Source organism: Oratosquilla oratoria, chromosome 13 (genome assembly GCF_046742065.1).
Source record: "Oratosquilla oratoria isolate Oo_2021 chromosome 13, ASM4674206v1, whole genome shotgun sequence".
NCBI classification, from domain to species: domain Eukaryota; kingdom Metazoa; phylum Arthropoda; class Malacostraca; order Stomatopoda; family Squillidae; genus Oratosquilla; species Oratosquilla oratoria.
The window spans coordinates 33,590,820-33,613,399 of record NC_134789.1 but is presented as its reverse complement, the minus strand read 5'-3'; the positions used below and the strand labels follow the sequence as shown (position 1 = coordinate 33,613,399).

General features: G+C 35.6%; 1 long non-coding RNA gene across 1 annotated transcript in view; it reads right to left on the bottom strand.

Moving 5' to 3' along the window:
• LOC143032370 (uncharacterized) overlaps positions 1-21,969 on the bottom strand; it is a 134,980-nt gene extending 113,011 nt beyond the window's left edge. Inside the window, exon 1 of the long non-coding RNA XR_012967106.1 lies at positions 21,116-21,969. This is a non-coding gene — a long non-coding RNA (uncharacterized LOC143032370). The remainder of the gene's footprint in view (positions 1-21,115) is intronic.
• Between the last annotated feature and the right edge of the window lie 611 nt (positions 21,970-22,580).

Here is a 22,580-nt window from a genome sequence, read left to right as displayed (position 1 = left end):
GACAAAAACAAGAAAAAGAATATGTAAAGTGCTGATACAACAAAAATTGTACGGAGTTAAAAGACAAAAGAGACAAAGCTTGGACCAAATTGAAGAAACACAAAAGACCTGAAAAGTGGAGAATATATACTTGTTATAGAAATGAATATGTACAGGAGTCCAGAGAGGAAAAGAGAAAATATGAAAAAGATGTCATATAAAAATGTAAAGATCAACCAAAACTATTTTACAGATTTGTAAACAGCAAACTGAAAAACAAACAAGATTTGGAGAAATTAAGACAAGGAGGAGTTGAATACACAGAGGAAATTGAAATGGTGAAAATTATGAACAAGCATTTTAAATCAGTGTTTACAAGGGAGAACATACAACCTGAAGAGATCGAATGGAAAGAGAAAGTCCCCCCCATGAAAGAAATAGTAGTAACTAAGAATGTACAAAAGAGATCGGATGACCGTGATCGACCAGATGTCCGTGATGGGGGAAATGTTAATTTGGATGGGAGAAATGTTAATGAGGCATTGAACGTCAATGAAGGACCAAATAATAATATAGAGCAAGGTATAAATGAAAAACAAAATGATAATGTAAGACATGATATTGAAATTCAAAATGTGTCAAAAAGAAATAATCACGAGTTTCTTAAAACCATGTACTTTAATGCTCGTAGTATTAGAAACAAATTTCAAGAAATACAGGCGTATGTCAAAAGCGAAAATCTCAATATGATAGGAATAACTGAGACATGGTTAAAATGGTACAGAGTTCGAAGCTGAATTTAATATTGCGGGATTTAAACACTTTCATCAGGATAGAAAACACAAGAAAGGTGGGGGTGTTCTATTGTACGTTAAAAACAATGTTTTCGCTTGTGTTTTAGAGAAAGTGAAACAGGATGCATATGATAGTTTGTGGGTTGAGTTAACCCAAACAAATGGACAAAAAATGAATATAGGTGTAATATATAGGCCAAAGACATTATCATTAGCAGACGACAAACTGTTATTTCAAGAACTGTCCAGTTTGTGCAACCGGGATTTCTTGATAATGGGTGATTTCAATTTTACTGACATTGATTGAATGACCCTTGAACATGGCCATATAGGTAGTCGCTTGTTTGATTTTCTTGGTGACAATTACTTAATTCAGCATGTAAAAGAGCCCACAAGATATGGAAACTTACTCGATCTTTTGATCACTAGCCGCGAAAGCATGGTAACTGATGTAGAAGTTGGTGAATCTGTTGCAAATAGCAATCACAACCTAGTTAGATTCAAACTCCTAAACAATTTTAGAATAGATACTTGTGTTTCTAAATTACCCGATTTCAGTAAAGCTCAATTCATAGGACTATGTCAGGAGCTTCAGCTTACAGATTGGGAGGCAAAATTAAATGAAAGACCTGTAGATCAGATGTGGGAAATATTTCAAAATACGCTCACTAAGATGATTCAAACTTACATTCCTTTTAAGGACAGACGTCCCCCAAATCAGGCTCACCCAAAGTGGCTCGACAAAGAAACTGAAAAAAGTATTGCTAAAAAGAGACAGGCTTATAAGAAATATAAGTGCTCGGGTGCATCTAATGACTATCAAAGTTATGTATCAATACAGAGAGATTTAAAAAAGACAATAAGGAAAAGAAAACGACAATACGAAATGAACATCGCTGATAAATCCAAAGAGAATCCCAAAGAATTCTATAGTTACATTAGAGATAAAAAGGTTGTTAGAAATCACATTGGTCCAATATTATCTGCTGACGGTCAACTTGAATATTTAAATGAAGGAATGTGTAATATCTTAAACAATTATTTTAGCTCGGTATTCGTAAACGAAACACCTCATGGTGAATTCCAAACTGAAACCTGTGAAAAGTCTAGGGTAAACTTCACTACGGTAAATATAACAAAAGAAAAAATTAAAAGGTGTTTAGACAAACTCAAAGTTAATAAAACACCAGGGCCTGACGGTTGGCATCCAAGAACCTTAAAGGAAATGAAAAATGAGATTGTTGTTCCATTAGAAATTATTTTCAAGAAATCCATCATATCCGGAGATGTCCCAAGAGAATGGAAGCTAGCTAACGTTACTCCCATATTCAAAAAAGGTGACAAAAAGAAACCAAATAACTATAGGCCTATAAGTTTGACTTCAATTGTAGGAAAAATAATGGAAACTATCATCAGAGATGCTATTGAACATCATTTAGAAAGTAACCATTTGATAAATGATAGCCAGCATGGTTTCAGACGGAAACGTTCTTGCGTGACTTACTCGAATTCTACAACACAGTTATCTCGAATTTTGACAAAAGAAACAATATAGATTTAGTATATCTAGACTTTGCAAAAGCTTTTGATACCATCCCACACAAAAGACTACTTACTAAATTAGCTTTGCATGGAATAAGTGGTAGCCTAGGTTGGACTAGTAATTGGTTGAATGGTCGAAAACAGAGAGTTGTTTTAAATGGAAAAACTTCTGGATGGAAAAGTGTTGCAAGTGGAGTTCCTCAGGGTTCCGTTCTTGGGCCACTTCTATTCATAGTATATATAAATGATATAGACCATGGACTAAAACCTACTGTTTCCAAATTTGCTGATGATACAATACTGTGCGGAGTGGCAAATGATCACTCAAACCAATTAGATATTCAAGAAGATTTAGATAAATTACAGCAATGGTCTGAAAAGTGGCTAATGAAATTTAACACAAGTAAATGCAAGGTAATGCACATAGGTAAAAATAACAGTAAGTATGATTACAAGTTATTTGGAAATTCGTTAACAAAAGTGGATAGTGAAAAATATCTCGGCGTAATTATCAGTAACGACCTCAAATCATCCAAGCAATGTATTTCAGCCTCTGAGAAAGCAAATAAGATTCTAGGACTGATTGCACGATCTTTTAATTTCAAAAGTCCATCACTCATTAACAAGCTATATAAATCGTTAGTTCGTCCACATTTGGAATATGCTGTTTCCGTATGGTCACCGAATCTCATTAAAGACATTGACAGACTGGAAAAAGTACAATGGCGAGCCACAAAATTGATTCCAAATACCAAAAATAAATAATTCAAAAATCGACTAAAACATATGAATCTGTTTTCCCTAAAAAAGCGTAGACTCAGAGGTGACTTGATACAGGTCTTTAAGATTCTAAAGGGAATTGACAACATCAAAAGTGACAAAAAATTTACATTGAATGAGAATCAGACAAGAAACAATGGTCTCCAACTGTCCGGCAATAGATTCAATTTGGAAGTAGGTAGAAACAACTTTGCCAACCGTGTAGTTAATGAATGGAATAAACTTCCTGCACAGGTAGTGCAATGTAGTTCAGTTCGAAGCTTTAAGAATCATTTAGATAAATACCTAAGTAAGATGCTGTAATGATTATAATTTATCTTATATTGTTTTTGTTTTGTTATCATTTGTCTGTCTGATTTTCATTTATTATTAGTTATATGTCAATTTATTATTATTTACTATTTACCTGTTTGTTTATTATTTAACTATACCTATGCATTTATTTATGTATTTTATTTGTTATTTACATTATCATAGTTTTTATTTATTTTTATTATTAATATGATTTTTTTTTTTGCATCCAACCTAGATATGGATCAAAGGGTCTCCTGTCGGTGTGCTCTGCCTTTGTAATCCTTTGTAATTTTGAAACACTTGAGTAATCTTGATGTCAGAAAATCGCATGGACCAGATGAAATAGCAAACTGGATTTTGAAAGAATGCAGGAATGAACTGACAGACAAAATAGATAGCATAATAAATAGTTCCTTGAAAGAAGGTAAAGTTCCAGAAGATTGGAAAAAAGCAAATATAGTACCTACATATAAAGGAGGAAATAAAGAAGACCCTACCAACTACAGACCAGTCTCTCTAACAAGTACAATAGCAAAAATTTGTGAAAGAATTGTCAAAAGTAGATGGGTAAATTATTTAGGAAAAAAAAAAAAAATGTGCTAAATCCAAGGCAATTTGGATTCAGACAAGGACGATCATGCGTCACCAATTTAATATGTTTCTATTCAAGGCTAATAGATATAATACAAGAAAGAGATGGATGGGCTGATTGTGCATTTCTAGACCTAAAAAATAGCTTTTGACAAAGTACCACATAAGAAGTTGCTTAAGAAATTAGAAACTGAAGGAGGAATACAGGGCAAACTGCTGAAATGGATGGAAGACTTATTGCAAGAAAGAAAAATGAGAGTAGTGATAAGAGACAAACACTCAGAATGGGATGAAGTAATAGGCGGTGTTCCACAAGGAACAGTTCTGGCCCCAATAATGTTTGCTATATATATATTAATATGGATGACGAAATTGAAAGTTATATGAGCTTCTTTACAGATGATGCAAAACTGTTGAAAAAAGTGAACACGGAAGAAGATTGTGAGTCACTACAGAGTGATCTAAATAAAGTACAGGAATGGAGTAGGAAGTGGGAGATGGAGTTCAACACTAAAAAGTGTAGTATAATGGAATTTGGAAAAAGCAAAAACAGAATAACAGGATCATATAAATTGGGAGGAATAAAAAAAGTAGAAAATGAGAAGGACCTGGGAGACATTGTTATGAATAATATGTCACCCAAGAAACATATAAGATTTTTGGAGAAACTTATAATTTAATAAGAACAAAGTGGCATTTATATACCTGAATGAAGAAATGGTGAAGAAAATTCTAATCACTCTGATAAGACCAAGATTGGAATATGCAGCAACGATATGGTCACCAAGTACAAAAAAAAAATGCATAAAAAACTTGAAAGAATACAAAGAGCAATTACAAAATTGGCACCAACACTCTCAAAACTATCATATGAACAGAGACTAGCAAAATTTGAACTACAGACACTAGAGCAAAGAAGATAGGAGATTTGATAGCTATTTACAGAATCATGAAAGGCATAGAAATTATTGATAGAGAGAATCTGATAAAATGGGATGATAGAAATACAAGAGGGCATGGAAAGAAAATCAAGAAAGACAGCTATAGAAGAGATCAGAAAAAGAACAGCTTTCCTCACAGAGTAATAGACAATTGGAACAAGTTAGATGAGAAAGTGGTGTGTGCAAAAACAATACATGAATTTAAAAATAGTTTAGATAAAATGAGATATGAAGACGGGACACCACGAGCATAGCTCCCCTTCCTGTAAAATACAACTAGGTAAATACACACACACTTTCGTCGGGCGGACGGCGAAGATTGACGTCCTGAAGAAAAAGTGAAATTTTCGTGGATCTCAATGCAAAGGAAGTACCTATTGTATTTACAGGGAAGGGGATTGCTCGTGGTGTAGTGGGAAAGTGAGGAAAAAGGAGAAGGGGAGGGATAACTGAGGGAAATGGAAGGAAATGAGGAAGGAGAGGACTTGGTCCAGGCAGGCAGACGCCATATAAACAAACGCGGGCCAGATCAATTTATTGACGATGAAGGGACTAACAAAAATTTAAAGATTAGAAACATGGATAAGAGCAGCACAATAGAAGGCGAGGATAATAATTTCCATGGATTTAATGAGGGGGGGGGCCGATACCAACCTCCCCTGACTGGCAGGACTAGAGAAAAACTTGAACAAATGACCGAACATTGGGAGATTAGGTTCGGTAGTATGTCAAAAATTGCGCAAAGGGTTGAAAGATTGGAAGAACTAGAGAAGGCGAACAAAAATTTAACTAATGAAATAGTAGAATTAAAAAGACAGTTAAAAGAAGTAGAAGAGGAGAATGAAGAATTAAAAAGGAACAATAAAGACAATAAAGAGGCCATAGCAAAAGAAGCACAAGGGTGGAGATAAATACAGAAAACAGTAAAGTTGCATTTACTGATATAATTAAACAACAAATGAAAGAACAAACTGAAAACTCAGTTATCAAAGTGATGAAACAAAAGGAGAATATAGTAAGAGACTTAGCAGATAAAAAGAAATGTATAATTATATTAGGAATGGAAGAGAAACATAACCTTGATAGAACTTCAAGAATCAGTGAGGAAAAAGAAAAAGTAAGAAGTTTACTAGAATTAGTTCAGGAAGATGAACCTGAAATAATGAAACAAATCGAAGAGATGTTTAGGCTCGGAAAATATAGTACAGATAAGACCAGACCAATTAAGATTAAATTCAGATCACAAACAACAGCAGAGAATGTCTTATCAAAAACAGGGAAGCTAGCAGCAAGTGAACAATATAAAAAGATATGGATAAAAAGAGAAATGAATAAAGAGGAAAGAGAGGAAGAAAAAATGAAAATGAAAGAAGCTAAAGAAAAAAACGAGACCAGAACGGAGTCAGAAAAAGAAGAATTCTACTGGAGAGTAGTGAATATGAAAGTGAGGAAATGAACCATAACAGAAACAAAAAAGAAACAGAGAATACAATGGAAATAACAGAGTTAAGAGTATCCTACACAAATATAGATGGATTAACAACAGGACTGAATGAACTGAACGAGTATCTGAAGGAAAAAGAACCGGACATAATAGAAATTGTAGAGACCAAATTAAAAGGTCCACTACCACCCAACAGCATAGGACACAATGCATATAATTATTGGATTAGAAACAGAGAGATAAAACAAGGGGGTGGAGTTATGTTCCTGACTAAGAAGGATATAAACGTGAAGAGCGTCACATATGGAAAGAATACACTAGAGATGATTATGATAGAAGTAGAAGACAGAGATAAGAAGAGCAGAAAGTTTGTAATAAACTACGTGCCCCCAAAAACAGCCTCGTGGGAAGAGAGTGAACATAAAGGTATGTTAGAAGACACAAGAATAACATTAAACAAGATAATGGAAGATGGAGGAAGAATAGTTATGATGGGCGACTATAATTGCAAAGAAATCTGCTGGGAAGAGATGACAGTAAAGGGTGGAGAAGACTCATGGGGAAATGTTCTACTTGAGATGATTATTGACCACACAATGACACAATGGATTCAAGAGAACACTAGGTATAGAAATGAAGAACCATCGAGACTAGACCTAATAATCACATCAGAACCTGAAATAGTGGAAAAGATAGAATACCAGGCACCAATAAGTAAAAGTGACCACATATTGATTGAACTAGAACTAAATGAGAAAAAATACATGAAAAGAAATGAACAATATAGAAAAGGAAGATTGATGTATGAAAAAACAATTTTTGATAAAATAAGAGAATTCTTTCAAAATGAAAACTGGGAAAGAAAACACAAAGATACAACAGTAGAAGAGTAATTGAATATTTTGACAAAAAAATTATAAAAAAGGAGTGGAAAAGTATGTTCCAAGACAAAAACAAGACAAAGAATATGTTAAGTGCTGGTACAATAAAAGTTGTAAAATGTTAAAAGACAAAAGAGACAAAGCTTGGACCAAATGGAAGAAAACAAAAGACCTGAAAAATGGAAAATATATACTTGTTATAGAAATGAATATGTACAAGCGTGCAGAGAGGAAGAGAGAAAATGTGAAAAAGATGTCATAGAAAAATGTAAAGATCAACCAAAGCTATTCTACAGATTTGTAAACAACAAACTAAAAGACAAACAAGATTTGGAGAAATTAAGACAAGGAGTTGAATACACAGAGGAAATAAGATGGCGGAAATTATGAACAATTATTTTAAATCAGTGTATACAAGGGAGAATATACAACCAGAAGAGATCGAATGGAAAGAGAAAGTCCCCCCTATGAAAGAAATAGAAGTAACAAAGAATGAAATAATGAAACACTTGAGTAATCTTGATGTTAGAAAATCACATGGACCAGATGAAATAGCAAACTGGATTTTGAAAGAATTCAGAAATGAACTGGCAGACAAAATACATAGCATAATGAATAGTTCCTTGAAAGAAGGAAAAGTTCCAGAAGATTGGAAAAAAGCAAATATAGTACCTATATATAAAGGAGGAAATAAAGAAGACCCTACCAACTATAGACCAGTCTCTCTAACAAGTACAATAGCAAAAATTTGTGAAAGAATTATCAAAAGTAAATGGGTAAAAAAAAAAAAAAAAAACAGCATGCTGAATCCAAGACAATTTGGATTCAGACAAGGACAATCATGTGTCACTAACTTAATATGTTTCTATTCAAGGCTAATAGATATAATACAAGAGATGGATGGGCTGATTGTGCATTTCTTGACCTAAAAAAAGCCTTTGACAATGTACCACATAAGAAGTTGCTTAAGAAATTAGAAACTGAAGGAGGAATACAGGGCAAACTGCTTAAATGGATGGAAGACTTTTTGCTAGAAAGAAAAATGAGAGTAGTGATAAGGGACAAACACTCAAGATGGGATGACGTAATAAGCGGTGTTCCACAAGGAACAGTTCTAGCCCCAATAATGTTTGCTATATATATTAATGATATGGATGAAGAAATTAAAAGTTATATGAGCTTCTTTGCAGATGATGCAAAACTATTAAAAAAAGTGAACATGGAAGAAGATTGTGAGTCACTACAGAGTGATCTATATAAAGTACAGGAATGGAGTAGGAAGTGAGAGATGGAGTTCAACAATTCCCATTATGTCCGGATCTTTTTCCTTCAGATACTCGTTCAGTTCATTTAGTCCTGTTATTAATCCATCTATATTTGTGTAGGATACTCTTAACTTTCTGTTATTTCCATAGTATTCTCTGTTTCTTTTTTGTTTCTCTCTGTTATGGTTCATTTCTTCTATTTCATATTCACTACTCTCCAGTAGAATTCTTGTTTTTCTGAGTCCATTCTGGTCTTGTTTTTTTCTTTAGCTTCTTTCATTTTCATTTTTTCTTCCTCTCTTTCCTCTTTATTCATTTCTCTTTTTATCCATACCTTTTTATATTGTTCACTTGCTGCTAGTTTCCCTGTTTTTGCTAAGATATTCTCTGCTGTTGTTTGTGATCTGAATTTAATCTTAATTGGTCTGGTCTTATCTGTACTATACTTTCCGAGTCTAAACTTCTCTTCAATTTGTTTCATGATTTCAGGTTCATCTTCCTGAACTAATTCTAGTAATCTGCTTGCTTTTTCATTTTCCTCCTTGATTCTTGTGGTTCTATCTTGGTTATGTTTCTCTTCCATTCCTAATATAATTATACATTTCTTTTTATCTGCTAAGTCTCTTACAATATTCTCCTTCTGTCTCATCACTTTGATGACTGAGTCTTCAGTTTGTTCTTTCATTTGCTGTTTAATTATATCAGGAAATGCAACTTTACTATTTTCCTGTATCTTCTTCCACCCCTGTGCCTCTTTTGCTATTGCTTCTTTGTCTTTATTGTTCCTTTTTAATTCTTCATTCTCCTCTTTTACTTCTCTTACCTGTCTTTTTAGTTCTTCTATTTCATCAGTTAAGTTTTTGTTCACCTTCTCTAGTTCTTCCAATCTTTCAACCCTTTGCGCAATTTTTGACATACTACCGAACCTAATCTCCCAATGTTCGGTCATTTGTTCAAGTTTTTACTCCAGTTTTGCCAGTCAGGGGAGGTTGGTGTCCACCCCCTCCCTCATTAAATCCATGGAAATTATTATCCTCATCTTCTATTGTGCTGCTCTTATCTATGTTTCTAATCTTTACATTTTTGTTAGTCCCTTCATCGTCACTAAATTGCTTGTTTACATGGTGTCTGCCTGCCTGGACCAAGTCCTCTCCTTCCTCATTTCCTTCCATTTCCCTCAGTAATCCTTCCCCTTCTCCTTTTTCCTCACTTTCCCACTACACCACGAGCAATCCCCTTCCCTGTAAATACAATAGGTACTTCCTTTGCGCTGAGATCCACGAATATTTAACTTTTTCTTCAGGACATCAATCTTCGCCGTCCGTCCGACGTGTGTGTGTGTGCCAAAAAGTAGTGAATGAGGAAAGCAATAAATAAAAATTACCTCATGCACTACTTTTCGGCACATAGTGAAAGGATAAAGAGAGGAGTAATAATTGAATTTTTTCTCAGAGCGTTCCAGGTGTGCAGTGAAGAACATATCGACAGAGAGGTCAACTACATTTTTAAAGTGTTCTCAGGACTTAAATATCCTGAAGGGTTATTCCATAGTTTAAAGAAAATAGCACTTAAAATAATGAAAAAGAAAAAGGATGAGATAAAGGAGACTAATTTTGATAATTCTTTCACAAATTTTATCTATCGTATTTGTAAGAGACCGGTCTATAGTTAGAAGGGTCTTCCTTGTTTCTCCCTTTATATATTTGTACTATATTTGCTCTTTTCCAATCTTTTGGAACTTTTCCTTCTTTCAATGAACTGCTTATTAGACTATGTATTTTGTCTGTTTATTCCTGCATTCTCTCAAAATCCAGTTTCCCATCTCATCTGGTCCATGCAATTTTCTGACATGAAGATTACTCAAGTGATTCATTATTTCATTCCTTGTTACTACTATCTCTTTCATAGGAGGGACTTTCTACTCCCACTCGATACCTCTAAGTTGTATCCCCCCCCCCCCCCGAGGCCCAGTACTCTGATGCAGTGGGGGGGCTTCTGTGTTGCAAGGACGGGCTGAGCTGTGCCAGTCAGGAGCAACCATACTGGAGAGGTCAGCCCTTTTTTTTTTTTTTTTTTTGGTAGTGGATAGGGGGTCCTTCACCCTTTTCCTTTGTGAATTCCCTTATCCCTACCCTTCATATTTGCTACCCTACTCTCCTTTTTCACCATCTTTCTCTAATAATTGTTAAGGAAGGTTCTGGTATCTTGGTGCCTTCCAAGCTACATGTCTGAACCCAGTCAAGTGGGGGTGTATACCGCGAGGTCACTACTCCCTGCAAGGGCCGAAAGCCCACAGACTGGGGAATGCATGATTGTGAGGTAGGTACTAGGCTGCCGACTTCCTTTCTCCCTATCCAGTACACATGCAGAGTGACTACGCCGGACCCATCCTAAATGGGACAAAACAAAAGAGGACAAACCCTGGGTTGACAAAGTCTCTAACTCACCTCCGAGGCCCTGCATGAGTAAATAGTCGTTTCTGGAACTTCCCAACTCTGCAGAGACTTTTCTTTTATTGCTTGAGGCATCAGGCAACTGCAGTATCTTCTTCCATGCATTTATCTTTCTATCTTAATATATAGTGTGGCCTCATAAATATACACGATCATGGTGGCTGTCCAAACTGAATATTCTAAACCTCCACCACTACCTGATCCTCCTCCTAAACCCCCCGATCCCTCTCCTAATATTTCCAATCCTAATGTTGATGCTATTGACTCAGCAAAAGTAAAACCCCCAGTTGATGACTCCGGCTTGAAAAAGGACTTCGGTAAAGATACTAAGACTTCATTGACAGATAATTCTGTAGCCCAGGAACTTACAATTAGAATGGATTCTGAAGTGATGAAAACATCCTTAGATACTCAGAAACCAATAAATAGCTCAAATACTGCCCCTAATAGTCATAGAATCTTACATCTAAAATATGTCTCTCTTGATAAGAGTTATACAGACTTATATGAAAAGTTCCGTAAATTTGGACAAATTAAAGAGATCAGGGTTAAACTAACTGACAACTTTAAAGCTTGGCTAGTCTCGATCTCGTTTCTTTCTAATCAGATGCAGCTGCTGCCTGCTTGGATTATAATTGCAATGAAAATGAATCTTCGGCCCAACTTGTTGCTAGAGTGCCACCTAACCTGGATATCTTTTATCCAGAAAACCCAGTAGAGGAAAGGAAGGAAAGTATGCAGAGGCCTCCCAATCCAGCTAAGTGGCTTCTTATCACTCTTGCAAAGGAACGTGCTAACTTGTTCAAGTTTAGAAGATGGAAGAGTCACCTTGGCTCTGGTAATTTGACTAACTCGCAGGTATCATGATTTGGAAGAAATTCCTTCTTAATTCATGTAAAATCTTATGAACAAGCTGCCATGGTGCTTAACTTGAAACAGAAATCCAACATTAAGGAAGTTAAACCCCACTATACCTTTAGTTATGCCAAAGGGGTAATTTTGAATAGAGATCTGTATGACTTTGAGGAAGAATTGTTTTTAGAAATGTGCCCAACTAATGTTTGGAAGGTTGCTAAAATCCCTCATTCTTCTATGATTATCCTAACTTTTTCTGGTGAAGATCTACCTCATTATGTAGAAATAGAAAAAGAGATAGTTTATGTGAAGCAGTTTAAGCCCCGTCCCCTTCAGTGCTTTAACTACTATGGTTTTGGCCATCCTTCCTGCAGATGTGCAAGGGACAAACTGTGTTTGATATGTGCTCAGCCTGAACATGGGGATTGTTCCCGCCCAACAGTTTGTATAAATTGTAAAGAAGAGCATGATGCCAGAGATAAGAACTGTGTAATCTATAAGAAGGAACAGGAAATACTACTAAAAGCTCATGCAGAACATATAAGTGTAGGACATGCTAAAAGACTATTAAGTAATTCCAAAAGATACAGTGATGTTGTTAAAACAAATAATAAAGTGGATCAGCCAACTGTAGAATGCAATAGAAATAAAAATGCCAATATGAATTCTAACACTGAACCCAAGCCTCAGTGTAAAATTGTCACTATGAAATCCAATGGTCTTCTTCTTAACTAGGAATTTGTAATACTTCTGAACCCTCCTCTGTGGAGGTTTCCTCACCCCTTGTTGAAGGGGTGTCCCCTGCCCATCTGGAGGGGCACCTAAGGTTTCTATTGTAGAAACCTCACAGGCTTCTTCTAATGAAGCCTCCTCTCAGGCAATCTCTCTTCCAGACTTGGGGGAATCCCCAGTAGAGGGATTGCTGACTAGTGTGCCTCACTCGGTAGAGGTGCACAGAAGCAATGAGGATCAACCAAATGCTGAACCCAAGCCTCAACGTGAAAGAGTCACTACTAGACCTAATCGTTCTGCTCCACAACTTGGAAATTGTAGTACTCCTCAACCCTCCTCTGCGGAGGTTCTCCCATCCCCAGTTGAGGGAATGTCTCCTGCCCCATCTAGAGGGGCACCTAAAGTTCCCATTGCTGAAACCCCACAGGGTTCCTTTAATAAAGCCTCCTATCAATCAGTCAACCTTCCAAACTTGGGGGCTCCCCAATAAAGGTATCACGGACTGATGCGCCTCACTCAATTGAGGCGCACAGAAGCAAATCTATGGAGTCTGAAGCTGTGCGCAGTAAGACTCCACAGTCCATTCTCATCTCCATCTTCTTCCTCAAATCGTGATATGCAATCTAAGAAAGGAACTAATAACCCAAACTCTACATCGTCGGTTGGACCATTGTCAGAGAGGAGGGTGCCACCCGCGAAAGCAAAGAAATTAGAAAAGAACCCATATTGTAGACCCTCTCTCTCCCAGACTTCTCTTGCCAGACCAGTAGACCCAAAAAAAGAAAAAGAAAACAGTATAATGTCCATAATTCAATGGAATATTCAAGGTTTTAATTCTCATCGAGAGCAGGTTGGGATTCTCTTTAAAGAACATGATGAGTCTGCTATTTGTCTCCAAGAAACTATGCTTGGCGATTTATCCCCTGATGTTGGACTTAATTATAAATTTTACAGATCTCCTCCTATGGTTGGGGGCCGTGCCCACGGAGGTACTGGTATCATTGTTAAGAAATCTGTAAACCACAGAAGTGTCCACCTACATTCGGTGTTGCAGGCTTGTGCAGTACAAATCTTTACCACTAAATGGATCACTTTATGTTCTTTGTATTTGGAACCTGAACTGGAAGATCGACTCCTAGACATATATAACCACCCCCATCAGTTTGAGTTAAATGACCTACAATCTTTGGTTGACCAGCTCCCTGAGCCTTTTATTCTAATGGGTGACTTTAACGCCAAGCATCCTCTATGGGGTGAATCAAGGTGTGACCCCTGGGGCAATATAATTGAAGAATTTATTGATAATAACGATGTCATTTTGATGAATGACTGTTCCAAAACTAGGTTTGATGTCTTTCACAACCCAAGTTCTGCTATAGACCTAACTATTTGTTCATCATCCTTAACCCTTTATGGTACGCATTAAGTTCCCGCTTCCAAAAAAAATGTCAGTAGGTGTTTTTGATTGCTTTTGCATTCCAGATTACAAAAATTGCCTTATTTTTAACTTTTTCTTATAAATATTTTTTTTTTCAAACGTGCCTTTTTCGATGATCTGAGCACAGGACAGGCCTTTTAGTGAAATATAGCCAAAATACAGAATCATTACATACCAAGCTTTAATCTTACCTGAAAGTGAAAATGATTATTTTTTCATGATAAAAACATTTGATACGATTAATAATGAATGTAGTGAGTGAAGTTTGCTATATTTCATTATTAGACTGAATGAAAAAAATATAGATTTTTAAAAATCAAAGCCATCTATGAGGTACTGGTAAAATATCTAACACTCCTGTACCACAAATTTCTTATCAAGTATAAGAGAAATCAATTCCTTATGCATGTGACAATGTTTACAGATCAAGAAATACCTTATCTCACATTCCCAATTAGACAAATGAAAACCAACTAAAAGGTACTTAAATGAGTCAAAACTCCTGAAACATAACTTTTTTTCTTGTACTAGAAAGATCAATTCATTTTTCATGTGGCAGTGTTTGCAGATCATAGTGAACCCCATGAAAATCCAAGAAACACCTTTTGTCTGAGGCAATACACAGAGTTCACACTTCAACCACCATGTTACAGGTGACGACTTGCAACCAGGCATTTTGCACCTTTCTCTTTTTTTTTAGAGTTACAGGAAAATATTCAAACTGGTCATGCCTAATTGCCTTAGAAGGAATTGCTTTAGTGTTATGACCTTTGCACTTTTTCTCAGCTTGCTTTTCATCAACTCCACCAGCTGATGGCCTACCTGTCAATGGCTCATTTTGCAGACGCAGGGATGAGGACAAAACTAGTTTGAAATCATGTAATTTTAGAGACTTTGCAGAGACACCAAAAGCCGTGTGATCCCATCTGTACACCAAGCACTGACTATTGCCACATCAAAAAAATTATAAAAAAGCTGATGATATCACTTCTTTGATCTGAAAAACATCCTATAAAAAGCAATAAGGGCATCCATTTTATCAACACCTCCCATGTTAGCATTATAATACTTGATAAGAGCAGGACCCCTTGCATCATTTTTCTGTGTTGTGGATACATTTTTGTCCCAGCATCCAATAGCCTTTGTGTCAAGTTGAGTATATCCCATTGTAGACATGACTGTACATATATTATCATTCCATCTAACAACCCTTACAGAACCTGCACATGTGCTAACCTTTCCTTCATATTCTACAAAGGCAGACTTTCCCTTTGATTTTAGGTCCTTATCTGAAATAAGCTTCAGTCCAGCAAGTCTGTTACTCCGAACAGTTCCCATGCACAATATAACTCTTGAACATTTAAAAAAAAACAGAGGAACTGTTGTGAACAAATTATCCATGAAAAGTATGTGATTCTTACGGTGAGGAATAATAGACGCCAATTTACAAACAATACTACCACTGGATTTCAAATCAGGAACTTTTGGTGTTGCACCAACACACATATCAAAATTATGCACAATGCCAAAAGAATCAGCTGAAGTTCAAACTTTAAATCCCAAAAGGTTAGGTTTGGACTTGATGTAGTAACGAGGACCTCAACTACCTTTGTAAGGAAACATCATCTCATCAACACAAACATTCATACTCAAAAGAATCTTATTAAAGTTTTCTTTCAGAATGTTCACATATGGCCTGACCTTATACAATTCATCATACTCATGTGTACCTTTTTCAGGCATTTTTGTGTTGTCTGCAAAATGAAGGCAACTCTTAATTCTTTCCCACCTTTTGCGAGACATGTAATCTGCCACAGACCTTATATTAGCTTCAGGATGCCAGTATCTACAAGTCTAAGTTTTACTACACTCATATAAATGCAGATGCCGAGAAATATTTCCAACTCCTCAACATCAGAATCAGACTGGGGCTCATCTTTTATCACAAATCCCTTCACTTCCTTTCGGGTTGGGGGAGCTTTGTTTTCATAAAAATTTGAGAGGTGAATGCCAGCTGGAAGAGATAAATTACATAAAAATACTTTGCAGTGATAGATATTCTATACTGAAACAAGTTTGTGGCAGATATCAAGCATTATATGCACTTTATACAGTAATGTCATGAGAAGGCATGATGCAACTGTCAATGCAAAAGAAGAAAATTGGGATCAGGTTTACGAGTCAGAAAATGCCAATCTATCATATAACGAATTTGTAAGCATTATCATGAGTAATGTAAACAAATGCTGCCCAGAGAGAGAAGTAGAAATAAAACCATGTAACGTAAACTCAAAACCATGGTTTACAAACGGTCTTAAGAACGCGTGTCAAAAGAAAAACCAACTTTACAAGAAATCTATTAAAAGCAAGTCCTTGACAGACAAAAACAAATACAAAGTGTACAAAAACAAACTTACAACAATTTTACGCAACTGCGAAAAAAATACTATGACACACTGCTTGAAAATTATAAAGGTAATATAAAAAAGACATGGGAAGTAATAAACAACTTAACTAGGCCCAAAATTAATAACACCGATGAATTCATAGACATTATTAAAAACGGAAAAACTAAAAAAGAAGTGGCAAACGAATTTAATTAATTTTTCTCCTGTGTAGGACCTAACCTCGTGAAACAAATAAAGACAACACATCAAACTTATGAGACATTTTTGAAACACCGAATAAGTAACACTATGTTTTTAAAACCCGTCATGGAAAACGAACTTATGAACACAGTAAAATCAATGCAGAACAAGAAATCACTCGATTGCACAGGAATCAATATGAACCTCGTAAAACAAATTATGCCTATCATCAAAAATCATTTTCTGACAATATGCAATAAATCATTTGAACAAGGAATATTTCCAGATGCAATGAAAATAGCAAAAGTAATACCGATATTCAAATCAGCCGACAAATCAAGTTATAATAACTATAGACCAATTTCACTATTACCACAGTTTTCCAAAATTATTGAGAGGTTATTCACAATTAGCCTTGACTCATTTCTAAAAAAAAAATGACGTCATTTACCATAGTCAATATGGATTTCAACGTCAACAGCAGTAATGGAATTAATTGAAGAGATAACTAACAATATAGAACAAAAGAAAAAGACAGCCAGCATATTTATCTAAAAAAGGCATTTGACACAGTAAATCATGAAATCCTAATTCGAAAGGCCGAATACTATGGGCTAAGAGGTAAAGTTAATGACTGGTTAAAAAGTTATCTAAAAAACAGGAAACAATATGTAGCCATTGAGGAAGAAAGATCTCATATTCTACCAGTTACATGCGGAGTACCTCAAGGTTCAGATCTAGGACCCAAACTATTCTTACTACCGTCTTTTCCGGCGTATAGTGCACGACTTTTTTCCGTTGGAAGGGCCTAAAAATGGGGGGTGCGCGTTATCCGGTGGTGCGCATTATCTACGGCCTACGATAAAAATTCTGTGGCTGTGTAATTTTTTTCACAACGTGACGATGTTGGCCGTCACAAAGTCAGGACGGCACACTTCTCCGTGACGTTCCGTGAGAACAAGAAGAACAGCCATGGTGACATGAAAGAATACGCCAGCATGGGATATATGAATATTTGGTATAGGTAGGTATCTATCGAATCTTATTTTTCATGTTTAAATAGGCCTAAACACCATGAAACATGATCAATATTCATGATATTTGCCCATGTTCACAGCATCCTAGTTTGAATCTTTATGTTGGCTTTGTTGCTTCACTATAGGTATGGTACAAATTCCGTTGCGGCCGTTCATAAACTCGTGTCAAACACCTGACTACAACACCCTCTTTCGGGAGTTATATTAACTAAACGTCACCTCGATGAGAGACTGTCCTATTTCACCACTGTCATTGTAGGTTCAAAGCTAAAATGAAACAGTCTGTAGTTTGTTTCAGTATTAAATAAAAAATGGTAAAGACGAATTATTTCCTCAAGATATAACATGAAAAATTTCTGTAAAAATCCCGAAATTTTTCTGTATATTTTACTTCCAATAAACTTTTTTTAGATCATATTTCCTACAAACTATTTAAGCTACAAAGTAATAAGGGACCAACGCACAACATGAGTCATATACCGGTACATGTAGTTCCGACATTTTCTTAGTTGTGTGCTGATTGATGCCTAAACTGACACTTAATTTAGTGACAAATCAACAGATTTCCCAGCGGTGGCTCTAGCCAATGAAAAATACTTCTCCATGTAACCTCCTTCATATGATACTAAGTAATTAATCGCCGTTATTTCATTGGTTTATTTTTACTAACATTAATTATCGTAGTCTATGCAAAATTTTGGGATCCTTAAAACAGCACTGGTACCAACATCATGAACGTTGGCCGTTTTAGCTCACCCGGAATATGCGAGATCAGGGCTCAGATTAACAGTTCTATTGCCAATCTAGCCTACACACAACACCCTCTTGTGAGAGTTTGTTAAACTAAACGTCACTTCAGTAAAGACACTTATGAACCGAAACATAGTTGCTGCATGGCGATAAAAACTTGTACACGGTGATAAAAACTTGAACACGGTGATAAAAACTTGTAAGATGAATTATTCCCTCAGGATAGTAAATTACAATTTTTCTGTAAAAATCCGAAATTTTTCATGTACATTTTGTATTCAATAAACTTTTCATGGCTCAAATTTCCCACAAAACAATGGACCAACGCAAGCAGGAGTCGCATACATGCAGTTCACGAGCTTTAGCCACCAGTGACTTTTCCTGACATGCGCGTTATACGTCGGTGCGCGCTATCTGTGTACTGAGATAACGAAGTATATGGGTCCGCATTATAACCCGATGCGCATTTTAAGCCGGAAAATACGGTATACATTAATGACATTACAAATGTATCCAACCTTATGAAATTTATACTGTTCACTGACGATACCACCATTCTATGCTCCGATATAAATTCCGACAAACTGATCAAGACAATTAATGAAGGATTATGTCAGCTATCCAACTGGTTTTCAGCCAATAAACTATCCTTAAACATATCATAAAACTAACTACCTACTTTTCTACAAAAATAATGAAAGCACTAAGCCGATCAAAATAAATAATGAAATTATTGAAAAAGCGTCTGTCAGTGAGGGTCTTCCTCATAGCTGTGGTGATCCACTGCTACTACCAGTCCGGGAATCTCCTTTTTGTAGGTTGATCTGGTCTAGGATGGAATTTGAGGCTGCCCTGCAATGAGCCATGTATCCAGGTATGGGAGGCTCGTCTGCCAGTTGCTTCAGATATTTATCTAGGTGTCGTTTAAAGTTTGTGACTGGGTAGATTTTTGTCTCTCTTATATGTTTTGGTAGGCTATTGAAGATTCTGGGACCATTATATGTGAAGCTGGAGGCCAATAGGGTCCTGATTCTTTCTGGAGCAGATGTAGGCAGTGTTTTCTTTTCACACATGCTTTTGTTTAGCTTGGTTTGAATGCTTGCTGCGTTCAGCGCATGCGCAAGATATTCAAATTACCTTGTTGTTTTGCAAATGTATGCCCAATTCTTAAAATAGAAACAGTTTTTCAGCGATTTAAACGGAAATTTGGTTATCAAACTTGGCAACATAGTTTTCCAAGTAAAAATATTAAGGTAAGGCATCACTAAATATTATTTTAATTTACATAAACATGTTTATCAACTTATTTTCTCCCGGAAATGAGAAGCTTAAGATCGTTGATCACTTGATGTTTGAGCTTAGGGTCATCACATGTAGGCATATGGTCACGCGCAAAACCATGCGCGGCGCTGATATCGCCATCTTTTGCACCCCGTTGGATTTTGATTTTTGTTTGGCTTAGTTTGAATGCTTGGAGCGTTCAGCACATCCACAGGGTATTAAAATTATCTTGTTGTTAAACAAGTTTATGCCCAGTTCTTCAAAACTTTACTAATTCTTGCCGGTTTCAACGCAATTTTTTATATTAGCCTTGGCAAATTAGTTTTCCGAGTAAAAGTGTAAAGGCAAGAAACTAAATCATATAATATTAAATGTAATAATGTTGTTTATTAGCCTCTATTCTACCGGATATGAGCAACTTTGAAATCGTTGGTAATAGCGCAGTTGTGCAATCTAAGTTTCTTGAAGCTTAGATGCCTATTCGACATATTGTTGCCATGGCAACGTGATAGGTGTCAGTAAGAACGGTGTAAGAGGAAAGTCCTGCATTGTTTTTGACATGCTCAGGATATTTTTGGACCCATAAAACCTTTGCATGTCAGTTGGGCCAGCGGTTTGGATTTTATTGATTATTTCTAAATTGACAACAGTTGCCATGGCAACGTGATAGATATTTGTAAGAATGGTGTCAGAAGAAGGTCCTGCAATGTTATTGACATGCTCAGGTGTTTTATTGACCCATAAAACCTAGAAATGCCAAGTTGCATGTCAGTTGGGCCAGGGGTTTGGATTTTATTTATGATAATCTGAAAATTGGCAACTTTATGGTTGCCATGTAAAGGCAAATATGGTATGATGGAGATGTCTTGCATTGTTTTTGACATACTCATGTGATTTGTTGATCCTTAAAACCCAAGTATTCCGAATTTTAATAAAATTGGACCAGTGGTTTAGAGTTAACGTGTATTTCTTTACCGAAATCTTTACAAATGACCACCCTTAATTCTAACATTTTGCTATGGACATGGTGAAGTCCAGCCAAAAATGCGGGCTAAAAAAAATAATTCAAAAAATCGTATCTCACTTAATTTTTTAGCTATTTCAAAAAATTAAAAAGCATTTTGTTTCTAATAAAATTGCCTTTCATATGCAACAATAACTTAAGAGTTAAAATGAAAATGAAAAATTTGTGCCCGTACCTAAACAATGTTCCATATTTAAAAAATCCAAATGTTGAGTGGGGAAAAAATTCCACGACGCCGCACAGTGGGCCAACATGATTACAAAATTCATGCTAACATTGAATGACACGCTTTATCCCGCATCGCCAATTCGGAAAAATCTCAGTGATCAGAATAAAATCATATGTGGTCACTGACTGCGCCGATGTAATTTTTTCGTAAAAAACATTTAAATCTAAATTTACACACTATAAAATCATAATAAACAGTGTAATAAATATTCCATTACCTGCATATCTATAAGGACGGTTGGGTGCCGGCACTGGCAGGGTTAAATAACTATTTTTCTGATTCTTTGAAGTTTGATGTTTGTTTACAATATGGCGTCGATATGGCGTGTGTTTAGAGACTTCAACTTTGAAATGTCGAAATTTCATAGAATTAACTTGTTTTCCCTTAAAGTTCCTATGTAAACCAAATATAATTTGTTTAGGTATATCATCAGGCTTCTGCTTCATTCTATATACGGAGGAGACGTATTGGCGAGTTCATGCGTTTGAGGAAAAGTTTCTTTATATGTATTGGATGAAAAACGCAGTTCGGTTTCATAAAAGATTATTTCCCACCTGGACAAAATAAAATGAAGTTCATATCATAGATAAAGATTTTATTAATGAGGAGACATATTGTCGTTCATGCGTTCGATGAAAAGAGTGTCTTTAGACATGGATAAAAATTGTAGTCACCCCATTTTCCGTTCTCTATTCAATGTATTGGTTTGAGAGAAAACGTTATTTATTTTTACACGCACACGCGAGCACACCCACACAGCACATAAGCAAAGACTATAAAAGAAAGACAGGAAGGGTTCGTAAGGTGTTTAGCAAAAATATGTAGCCAGAATTAATGCCAAATACCGCTAGACTATTGGGGTTTTAACGCCATCTATTGCGCGGTTGAAAAATTAAAAATCGAAGCGATAGCTATTGTTGCCATTTTATTGTATTTTATATATTTTTAGAATTATATATTGATTGATATTTTCGGCCTTGTATATGATTATTATTTTAGTTCAATACTTTTTTTTTTACTTCATTTGTAACCATTACTGTGTAAATAGTATTTGCTTTCACATACTTGACATTTGACAATATCTCGTATATATATCTCTCATACCTCTGAATTTTTCATAAAATATAAAGAAAAAATTATAATATACACACACACACACACATATATATATAATTCTCTTATTTGATTTATATACATATGAATTTCTTTATCATTTGTCTTCATGGGTATTATATGTGGTAATATGGGCAAATGAAAGCTTAGGTTTTATTTCATAATTTTATTAATTCCAAAGAACACCTACCAGAACAATTCCTATTCTTATCACATCATCACATTTATGCCAAGGGGTCTCACTAATTGCAGAGAAACAGAGAAAACAGAGAAAATACAAAAAAGGACGGGTTTTGCTCAAATGCACACTTCTATATATGTATGGTTGCATTATTTGAACTATTTTCTTTAAAGTGTGTGATTTCCATGTAATATGATCAAAGAGAACTTACGTTTTTATCATCTGCAATTTTACCGACCCCAGCTACGACTCGTCCAGCCCGCCGTCTATGATTACTGGTGGTATGGATCAAACTACACTTTTAAGTTTCTTATTGTTGTGTTATTAGTGTAATAGACTACATATAGTTGAATTACTTAAACTCTTTTCTTTAAAATGTGTGGATTTT